The sequence below is a fragment of the Hakea prostrata genome, chromosome 4 (assembly GCF_041222555.1).
Source record: "Hakea prostrata isolate BN-2017 chromosome 4, UWA_Hpros_2, whole genome shotgun sequence".
Lineage (NCBI taxonomy): Eukaryota > Viridiplantae > Streptophyta > Magnoliopsida > Proteales > Proteaceae > Hakea > Hakea prostrata.
This window is the reverse complement of record NC_142603.1, coordinates 15,724,426-15,735,615: the sequence shown is the minus strand read 5'-3', so window position 1 is coordinate 15,735,615 and position 11,190 is coordinate 15,724,426. Positions and strand designations below refer to the sequence as shown.

The 11,190-nt window shown below is 38.2% G+C and overlaps 1 pseudogene; it reads right to left on the bottom strand.

Moving 5' to 3' along the window:
* Positions 1 to 9,231: 9,231 nt before the first annotated feature.
* On the bottom strand, positions 9,232 to 11,190 carry LOC149018148 (AT-hook motif nuclear-localized protein 17 pseudogene; annotated as a pseudogene).

Sequence of the window (11,190 nt, the reverse complement as noted above, 5' to 3'; positions counted from 1 at the left end):
TTCGAGCTGAGTTCATGGTCTTTTCCACCTCGATTACATCCCAAGGGTGTCACGTCGAATTCACATTCTCTTCATCATTGATAAGGATTGATAAGGATTGTTAGGATTAAGAAAAAAAGAAAGAAAAAAAATGTTGAAACCGTGACTCTGTGAGTCACTCAGGATCAAGTGAATATTTTGTTTATTGTAAAAACACCAGGCGGGCACCAAGTAAGACTGAAAACGGCAAAAGCAGGAAACAGAAATCTAGCTGCAACCCCTTTAATGGAAGTGTGTCTGGATTCTGGAATGTGGTCAAAAAGTAACAGCCAACAGACAGAAAATAACATCAACTTTGCAGCGATCTGTGCTGTGCATGTGAAGGGGACAAGGAGACATGGCGATTTTGATAGCATTCTTAGAGTCTTTCTTTCCTCTTCCAACGGATAAGAGAGATTAGAGCATCAGCCACCATCTCAGGGGCCTGCAGGTATGTAAGGAATGGCTTTTGGGACTTAGCTTTATATTTCATCTTTGCTTTTCTTCTTGGACTAAGATCAAACACCCAACCATCTCAGCGTTGTCCGGTTCCCGTTACTTGGTTACTTGGCTTTCATTTTTTTTTTTCCTTTACGTCTTCTCCAAAAATAAAGTCTCCATTGGACGTTCAAAGGTTATAATGGTGTCTCCCTCCGCCGGCGATCCATTTGCATGAACACCCAATCTTCAGGACACAACTGGGTCCAAAGGTCACGGCCCCAACTAGCATGGCGGAATTGGTCTGTGACCCCACCAGCTCTATTATCACCTTGAACCCATCCCTTCTTTTCAGTCCAAGTTGAACGGTACCCCACCCTGTGGAGTTTGTACTTGTTGACTCCAATCATGAATGTGAATATGATCTAGATGGGAAATGTCTATGTCCACTCAAAGAGGAAAGTTTGTACTTTAATTAATACTGTGGGCAGAAGAGAAGTGGAACAGAAGATAAGAATTGAAAGGATTGGGAGATGTTTGGCTTCTGTTGTTGTGGACATTCTGTATAGTTTTGGAAGTTTTCCTCCAGCAGTTTGGTGCATGTTCACAGTTCACAACTCTCTGTAGCTTCTTTCAAACCCTTCAAGAGTCGACCCTCACAGAGTATCTGAGCTTGTTAGAACTTACATAGCTTGTAAGAAGATGCATCAAGTACTTATTTGCTTAAAGTTTGACCACAGATTCAAATTTTAGAGATAGCCTTTCTAGAAAAAGAGATAAGATTACATTTTTTTTTGAAACCCTCTAATTAATTTGGATACACATCTTCTGTAGCCACAAGAATGTGGAATTAAATCAAGACACAAATTCAAATTCGAAGTTAAATCATCTAACTGTGTGGGATTACCTAAAGACGTACACTTGGTATGCTATCCTTTCTTGATTGAAGGATGACCAACACATCCATGTATAACCCCAGAGCTCAGACAAATTAGATTTTTACTAGCAAAGTCCTCAATAGACATCTCTCAATATCATATCCAATTGTCTACTTTGGATAGCAATTGCTTCTCCACTAAGAAAAAATTGAGTGTTGTGGTGATGAATTTGAATTAAAAGACTGAGTGGCTTGGACAAATTCCATTTGTAGGCATGTCTTGGTATCAACGATCATTAGAAATTGCACTAAAGTACCATCCATCGAGTTGGAATACACTTTCAATTAGTTCCTTGAAATGATACCACCCTTAATTCAAAAGTTAGTATGACAGGCTTCTTGGATCTTACTAGGTTGGTGCATTTGATATGGTGGTGCCTGTGGTGGTGCATATCCAAGCATCGATCTGTGTTCAGGAGTGGAACCCCACCCTATGTATGATCCGGAAGTCTCTCTTGCTCAGCTCTGATGGTGGAAGTACACCATATGCTCTCCAACCTACAGAAGTTCCTGTTTGAAAACAACTCAGCTCCTCATGGCGTGTAAAGATGATAAGCTAGCAACACTTCTTTTGAAGAAACTTTTCTAAAAAGCAATGCTTTTAACTGTTGCTCTCTCATAGATGTGGAATCACTCAGGTTTAATTTGTAACGTTAGTTTTCTGCTGATTTAATCACTTCGTTTGTTGCTAATTGTAATATCTCCAAAAACCCAGAATCAGAATGACAGAAAATACCCAAAAGAGAAAGAAAAAAAGAGCCCAGAATAAAAAAAAAAGGTATAACTTGCTCAATTTGGAAAATATCTGGTTAACTCACAGCAGCAAAGCTTTGACACTGAAATAATGGATAAGAAGACGAGTAAGATTAGTATTAACTACTAGTGCTACTCTGTAGGGGATGGGACGGTTGAGTCATCTGGATTGCAGTAGTGGGGAACACTAGCTTTTGTGGATCTGAAGTTTGGAATCTGAGATATCTAAAAACCAATAATTATATGATTTACTAACACTGCTCGAACGATTCAATTCTATTGTTTGTGGGTCTGGGCCATTACGTGTTGCAATTAGAATCCTCTCAAAACCTGATTAAAGTGAGTAATTAGTATAAATCGATCTGTAGACAGACAAGAAGAAGATTATCGATCGTTGTGTGGTGGGGTTCATGTCATAATCCTTGACGTTGCCGGTATAACGCACCTTTCAGAGAAGAGAGAATCAGAGAACCCTAATCTTTTAAAGAAAGGAACCCAAAAGAGGAAAGAGGCCAAAAACGCTTGGCAGCCAAATGTGGCTAAGACGTAAGCTTAGCTTTAGTTGCTTTGGCTCCTTCTTCAGTTCTTCCTTTATTTATTGTTTATCATTTTATTGGTCGGTTTCACACCCCTTTCTGTTCTGTCTGGGTGCTCTATTAATCTTCATCTAGAAAGGTCAGAAGGGTTGGTGAGGAAAGAAACCCAATAATAATTTTATATATTCAGACACACTCACATACACAGAGAAAGAAAGAAACCCAATAATAATTCTATATATTCAGACACACTCACAGACACATTGAAAGAGAGAGAGAGAGAGAGATTGGTCTTTGCTGTATTGCTTGGTAGAGGATTTGCAGAATGGCTTGGAAGGTGGGTTTTATGGGTTGGATTCTAGTGCAATATTATGTAAGGGAGAAAGATGGAACACCGTTGATCATGCGGTGTGATGTGTATTTGTGTTGTTAACAGTAAGGTGTGATATGACAACCTTGCCTTCAAAGATGGTCATTTCATGCCTTGGATGTGCTCTCTTTTTTCTGTTTTTGGGGTAAAGATGCTTGTATGTGTTTTTAGTGCAAGTATATACCATAGTGCATTAGGGTTCTCAGTGTTGATTTTCCTATTATCTGATTACTGACACAAAACCCCAAAACCAGCCAACTTGTATGGGCACTTCCAAGTTCCAACTTCTAAGTTGTGCATGAATGGATGAGACAGAATTATCTTTCACAGTATGGCTTCAGTGATGGTATCAGATTTAGGCACTAGATATGATATCGCGATCTTCAAAATTGAACAGTGTTAACAAAACCAAATGATTCAATCCCAATGTTGCAAACCATGTACGTATATGGAGATGAACTGAACTTTTAAAAGACAAAAGTCCCATTGTAGTGAGCAGAAAGCATGACCATGTATTGACATCCCTTGGAGTGAAGGAATTCTTATTCTTGAGGACCCCCAGATGGACACAATGACTTTTTTGCTTATAACAAAATTTATTCTTTAAATTTTTTTAAGGAATCTTCTCCTTCCCAAAGGAAATTCTCATGAAAATAAAGTTGGGACTTCTCAAGTAATTGGAATTCGAATAGCACCAATCAATTTGATCCCAGATTCCTGATGAGTAGATTTTTTATTTACTAATTAATTGATTTTATTTCTATCAATTTTGGTGATTGTTTATATTTTTTAGTATATTTATACTTATAGGAAATCAACTAAATTTGCAGGTGTATTATTGGAAAACTTTACCAGAAGAATAATAAAGAACCAATCTGAGGTCTTAGACAAGGCTGTCCCTTTAACCCTTATATTTTTATTTTTATTTCAAGATGTGCTCTTGAGAAGATTGACTCTTTCTACAAGGATTCTCAGGCTTTTGGGACTTAAGATAGTCAAAACTAGTCCTGAGATCATTCTTCTTTTCTTTGCAAATGATTGTATGTTGTTTATCCAATTAAATTTAAAGAATAATTTATATTTGAATAAAATTGGAAATTAGTTTTTCAAAAACAAAAGTGACACACTTTGTGTTTTTTTATTTTGGCCCGGGCCGAGGGGGGGCCCGGGGTGGGGCCCAAAAAAAAGCTACTCAATCAGATTCTTGAGGAATACAAAGCCGCTTTGGAACAAAATATAAACAACTCAAAATCTTTGATTGTTTTTAGTAAGGTTGTCCCAACCCCAACAAAGAGCCAACTTTCCCATTTGTGGAGTCCCTTCTCATGAAGCCTACCTAGGTCATACCTCGATATTGGGAAATCAAAACCTCAGTTTTTCTCTTTTTTATATGAGTGGCTTCAAGCAAAATTGGAGGGTTGGAAAGAAAAACTTTTCTCTCAAGCTGGGAAGGAAATCCTTATTAAAGCAATAGCCATTGTGAACTAACACATACTATGTTGAATCTCCTACTTCCCAAAGAGATGTGCAATAAATTATCCGGGCTAATTCGGACTTTTTGGTCAAAATCGAGACAATTCTAGAATCCATTGGATTACATGGGATATCATGTGTCAGTCTAAAAAGAAAGGGGGCCTGGGGTTTCGCAATCTTCACTCCTTTAATAAAGCCTTATTGGCGAAGTAGGGATGGAGAGACTCTTGACCAACCCTAGTTCCCTTTGGGCAAGAACCGTTAAGGGGATATATCTAACCCATTTCCATTTTCTTGAAGCTTTACCTCTCAAAAAAACCTCATGGGGATGGAAAAGCATCTTGGTGGGACGCGACCTTCTAAAGGAAGGGTTACTTAAAAGTATAGGTAATGGGTTGTTGACAAAAGTTTTCTCCAACCCTTGGATACCCCATCTTCCCTCCTCCCCATCCTTCTATGGCCCCTGCTTTTGGTAGTCCACTAGTTGTATATGATCTTATTGATTTTCACACTCATAGTTGGAAAATGAACCTGCTAAATATGTGGTTTAGTCTAGCTGAACAACAAGCCATTCTTTCTATACTTGTTTTATCACCTAATGTTGTGGACCGATGGATTTGAAAATTTTCAAAAAATGGTTATTTCCAGGTTAAATCAGCATATATACCATCTTGCCATGCATCTCTCCTCACCGATTCAAGGGAGGTCCTCTTCCTCTCTAGAACTCAACTGGAAAAGAATTTGGAATACCAAAACTCTACCTAAGTTAAAACATTTATTTGGAAAGCTGCCCATGATGGCATTTCCACTCATCAGTCCCTCTTTGCTAGGAACAACAGCCCCTCCCTAACCTGCTTACATTGTGCATATGATGTAGAAACTATTTCTCATGTTTTACTTCATTGCGACTTTGCACGAGCTTTTTGGAGAGCCTCTCCATTACGAATTGATACTTCTGCTTTTTCTGGTACTACTATTCATAAGGGACTAGACTTCTTAGCAATAATTTCACTTCATTAGGTATGCTACCATATGTATTCTCTTTGAATAGTTTACTTCATTATGTTTTGTACATAATACTTTTCCTTCCTCTACTCTCACACTAGAGAATCTAATATAATTTTCTACGTGTTTCAAAAAAAGAAAAGCTACTAAAAGAGTACAATTTTTATATTTATAAGTTGTAACATGCTTTTACAGATTTCCAAGGAATGAAAGACACTTATTCATCAAACATTGACAATTGAAGCCTTTGAAAAACCAGATGCAAAAAAATGTGCTTCTCTTTTATAAAGTTGAAGAACTGAAAATAGGAATCGAAAGTCAACTTCTTCTAAGATATTAAGTGTAGCTTCATATAAAAAAAAATAATGAAAGAAATATGATTTTTCCATGACCTTTTAAGGTGTCAAATAATTTGTAATGCCACAATTTTATCCTTCAATGAGATAGTATTTCTAATTATTTTTAAAAGCCCTCTCATGATAAAGAAACCACATCAAACAAGAACTGGTTCAACAATAATGTGGTCGAACCGGTCGAGCCCTAACCCATTCCCTTATGGATTGCCTTCTTCCTCCTCAAGGAAAACTAGTATGAAATAGAGACTAGCTTCTTACATCTTTCTATAAAGTGCAAAGGAGACAAGTCTTCCATTTGCATTTCTACTTTTGCCTGCTCTATCACTTCAAAGGTTAAAGAGAATAATCAAAAAACAGTGCTTGGGTTACTTATGGCTTCAAAATGAAAGCATGCCTTGGTTTATCTAACAGAATAATCCCAAAATGGATTCAAAATCTTTTTAATCCTCCATGGCCCATGACAGAACCATCAACTAGATGAAACCAAGAAAGGCTACATTGAGATATTTGTTGAAAAATATTTCCTAAGTTGTTTTCATAAGAATGGTAAGTGATTCCCATTAAAATGGTAAAGTGCATCAAAAGGAGCAAAGGGACCTTGAAATTGTTAATTCTTAGTAGCCAAGTAACCCCATATTCCTGGATTGGATTCCTCTCCAACTTACCCTTGAAGCCAAATTCCAAATGGTGCAACTGATATATCATATGTGGATTCTTTTAAGCATCATTATACCTAGTGAAGTAGGTATTGAGTTGGAATGACGAAATTGCTTCAGTCATGCGCATGACCGTTAAGTGAGATTTCGGTCGAGATTCCATTTTGATCTGATGGCCTAAAATATTTTGCTTGATGGTCTTGCACATTTAATGCGTAGGACTTAAGCAAAGTTCTTGGAATGACAATAATGATGCTGGTTTTGGGGAACTCTAATTTAGGGCAAATTTGTGAAAATCAATTGACGTGACATTTCATTTTCAATCGAGGCCGCCGATGAAAATCCTATCATAGAGAAGTGAATTTATTCAAATTAATGGAGCTAAAAGAGATTGGGTCTAGCCTAAATTATCTCTAAAGGAAGTGATGAGGAAAGATATGCTTTTAACCTAAGCTTTTTCCTTTATCAAGTATACATTGAATAGAGCTCATTGTAGGGCGTGAATCATGCATATAATTGACCCTAGTTAGTTTAGTCAAGTTTGTAGCTGTTGTTAGTCTAGATGGGATGTTCATTAAACCTAGCCTAATGTGACTAATTAGTTGATTACAATTGTGTACTATATCGTTGCCGAGTTTTCAAATTAACCCTTTTGTGATGTCTTCTTCTAGTTTAACAAACAAAAAATAAAGAGCAAATTGCATTGGCACATCAAAATGGAGGTCTTAAAGCACTGACACCCCACTTTATGTTAAAGCACGGAAACATCAAAATTAGATTTTCATTTGATATATTTGTCCAATTTATCACTATAAATAGTTAAATCATCTGTTTATTTTTAAAATATCCCTATAATAAAGTCTGTAAAGTTTTTAGTAACAAATTGGACAAAAATATCCAATGAAAATCCAATTTTAGAGTTTCTGTGCTTTTTAAACATAAAGTGAGGTGTCAGTGCTTTAAGGCCTCTATTTTGGAGTGCCAGAGCAATCTGCTCAAAAATAAAAGACTATAATTTAGAATTAAACCAAGGGTTTACCCAAAAAAAAAAAAAAGAATTAAACCAAGGAAGATCATTATTCATCATTAAATTATAAAAGAAAAGCTACAGTTAAAACCCTAATTGCACAACATTTTACCATTAGTGATGATCATCCATCATCCTATTATATCTTTGTCTATCTTATTAGTTATAAAATATAGGATAGCGTTAAACCCTAATTGCAAAGCAAGCAAGGAACTTGCTTTAATGAATTAATTCTAATGGAAGTATTCCATCAAAAGTGAAAACAAAGATGTATTGACAGTTGAGGAAGAACCCAAGCCAATACTCACACAACACAAAAATTTATCTGTTGAATAAATCCCTTGCATTCATATTTAGATTTCCACTATTACATGGTTTCTCCATTTTGCTAGTTTGAATTCTCTACTTGCAGGGGTAGTGGTAGATCTCCTATTAAATATGTGGTGGAAGGTGAAGGTTGCTAATAGAGAATCCTAAATCCATCTCATGACATATTTTTCTAAACTTGTGATTAAGATTTTCTATAGATATTCTCACACCAACAACAACAATAGTAAGCTTTTTCCCAACTAAATGAGATCAATTACATAGATTCTTACTTTCCAATCAGTTTTATATGAGGTTATACTATATACAAGCCCTAAGATATGTATTATCATTTTTCATCACTTCTTTTAACATATATTTATCCCAAGATATATATACAACTTCTTTTTAATTCCTTTGATCTGTATTAAATTGAATTAATGCTTTTCCATACAGGTTGAATGTAACTGCTGCCACCTCTTTGTAGGTCACCATTTACCAAAACAACAAAACTATACCAATAAAAACTCTAGTATTTTGTATAAGAAAATATTTTCTATAAATATAACTGATGATAAAACTAAACCCTAAACCCTAATACCACACAATTTCAATACCCGTGTAAATATAGCCTAGGAAAATCCATCTCTACTACACAACACAAGATGTTCATGAGCTCAGGTACCCAACCCAGATGGAGTTTAACAAGATTTGAAGGTCTAGCAAGAAACTGAAACCATCATGGCTTTCGTTTTCAGTCACCACCCAATCAACTCAAAAATGCCGTCAAGAAAAATGTAGCATATGAACAAGAGAATAACTGTGCACAGCTTTTCCTTTTTCTATCATTGACAAATTAAAATTTAGACGTTCTATCATCTATGAATGAACTGTCGCAGAGGAAGACCACACCCATGACCCAACTCACCAAGACTCAGAGAAATAACGAGAAAAAGGCATAGAGATTCTGTCTTGTTACAGCTTCCAACTTTCAAGTTCCAAGAGAAATAATCCAGAAACTGTGAAAGGAAGACGATGGTGCCAAAGCAAAGCAACCATCACTCGCGTGGGTGCAGAAAGTTGCAGGTCTTTTCTTCTCTTCTCTTCTCTTCTTTCTCTCTCACTCTCTGTGACACTGCTTCACTGAGACACTGCAAAGAGACACTGCCAAATACGATTAAACCACGCCATCACTTTATCCAAAGAGAAGCCATTAGAGCCTGTGCAGAGATCCTGCAGTCATCTGCCATCAGCCCAGTTATTCTGATCCTTTAAACTGCCTTTTAACCCTAGAAGAAGCTAATGGAGAATCAAATTTAAAGCCCATTATTATCTAAACTTAGTAACAGTCAGTAATTTAAAATCTAAACCCAATGGAGTCTTATCTCATTTCCCAGTCATAGTAATTCATGGAGTTCATACAAAGAATAACAATACTTACGGGGGAAGAAGTAGAAGACAGGAAAATGGACAAGGAACTTGCAAATCTGATTTGGATGTTAGAGCCCACTTTCTCTTTCTTTCCACAAACATAATTGAGCTATAAACCACTTTTCTTTCTCTCTTCACGATCTACAAACTTGAATGACAGAGATTAAAAAGAACAAAACCAGAGAAACTACAAGAGAGAACGAATTCTACATTCACAAGCTAAGAAGGTGAATAAAGAAGAAAGAAAGAAAACCCAAAAAGGATTTTGAAGAACAAAAAAGGAAAAAAGTCAAAGGCGAAATTCAAAAGTGAGGTGGTGGTGGTTGTTGTTGTCTGGCGGTAGGGGCCCAAATCACATCGGTTGAGAGATGGGAGCCGTAGATTGACACACCACACGACTCCGCCGGCGGAGCAGGGTGGCTATGACTTCCATCGCCGCCGCCGCCGCCACCACCAGCGCCAGAAGCTGATGGAGAGTGACCCAAGTTGCCCGAACCTGAGCTCTGCAACTCATCTTCAACAGTTAATCGATGAAAGGATGGTTCAGTGAATGCAGCAGCGACGACATAAAGGGTTCCGGCAGCGAGCAGAGAGCCAGCGACGGAACCTCCGACGATCTGACCCGATGGACCGGCAAGAGATATGGTGAATGAATTAGCGGAAGGGGGTATTGAAGAGGAAGACGGCGGAAGCAGAGTAGCAGAGATTGAAAGAATATCGAATCGGCCATGGAAGGTTACAGTGGCGCCAGGAGTCGCAGAAGGCTGCCGGAGAGTGACGTTGGCGACGGAGCCGGTTCCGCTAAGAACGCAAAGACCAATATTCCGGCGACGGGAGAAGCGAGCGAGAGAATCGACAACATCAAGACCACCAGGGACTTCAAGAACATATGGGCGCATGGCGGTGGCGTCGATGGAATCACGGGTGATGATCACCGGCGGCTTGGGCTTGTTCTTAGAACCAGGTGGACGACCTCTTGGACGCCGAACCACTTCGATGGTGGCTCCATCGCCTTTGGTGTTGGTATCTTCAGATGGGTTGTGGTTGTAGTTCATGATGGCCTTGGTGGCACTGCTACCACCACCGCCGCCCCCGCCGCTGCTTCGGCTTTCCTCTTCTTCTGATGTCTGCTGTGGATGACATTCTCGGGCGACCACTTGTTGTAGCTGCTGAAACTTCTGTTGCGGGTGAAGCTTAGCAAACATGTTATTATTGTTTCCTCCTCCAGCACCCTTCCCTTCTTCGTATTCACTTTTCATCTCCTTCGAATTTCCCTTTAATACAACAATCACTTAAAATAACATAAAATAAGAAAGATAGAGATGATGATGATGGTGATGATGGGCAGAAGAAACAAACAAGAAAGAGAGATTGGTATTGTTTTGTTTATAGCTCTATATAGAAATAAACGAATGAGATGAATGGAGATAGCTACAGAGACACAGAGAGAGAGAGAGAGAGGTTGCTGAAGGGGGTAAGAGAAACGGAAGGGAGAATAGTAGTTGAACTTGGAAACAAAGAAAGGGTTAATAGCTTTGAGATGAAGTGGGGTCTACTGAAGATAGAGATTTCAATTCAATCTCTACTACTTCCCTGTCTTGCTGTTCTTTATTTTTATCTTTTTGGGGGTTTGTTCAACCCTTCATCACCGCCTCTGTAAGAGAGAGAGAGAGACCTTCCTGTCCGTGATCAAGCTATGCCAATTGCCAATTGCCAACTACCCTGCAGGCACCAGGTGGTGGGCCGGTGGCTTGGTGGAGGTGGGGAAGAGATGAGGTGATTAGGAGGAGAAAGCAGGGTTTGGTTTCACACTTCAGATTGAAAGTGACCCATTTGATGAGTTGATGTTGTAGTCTCTTTTGGGTTTTACAGGATTGAAGCAAG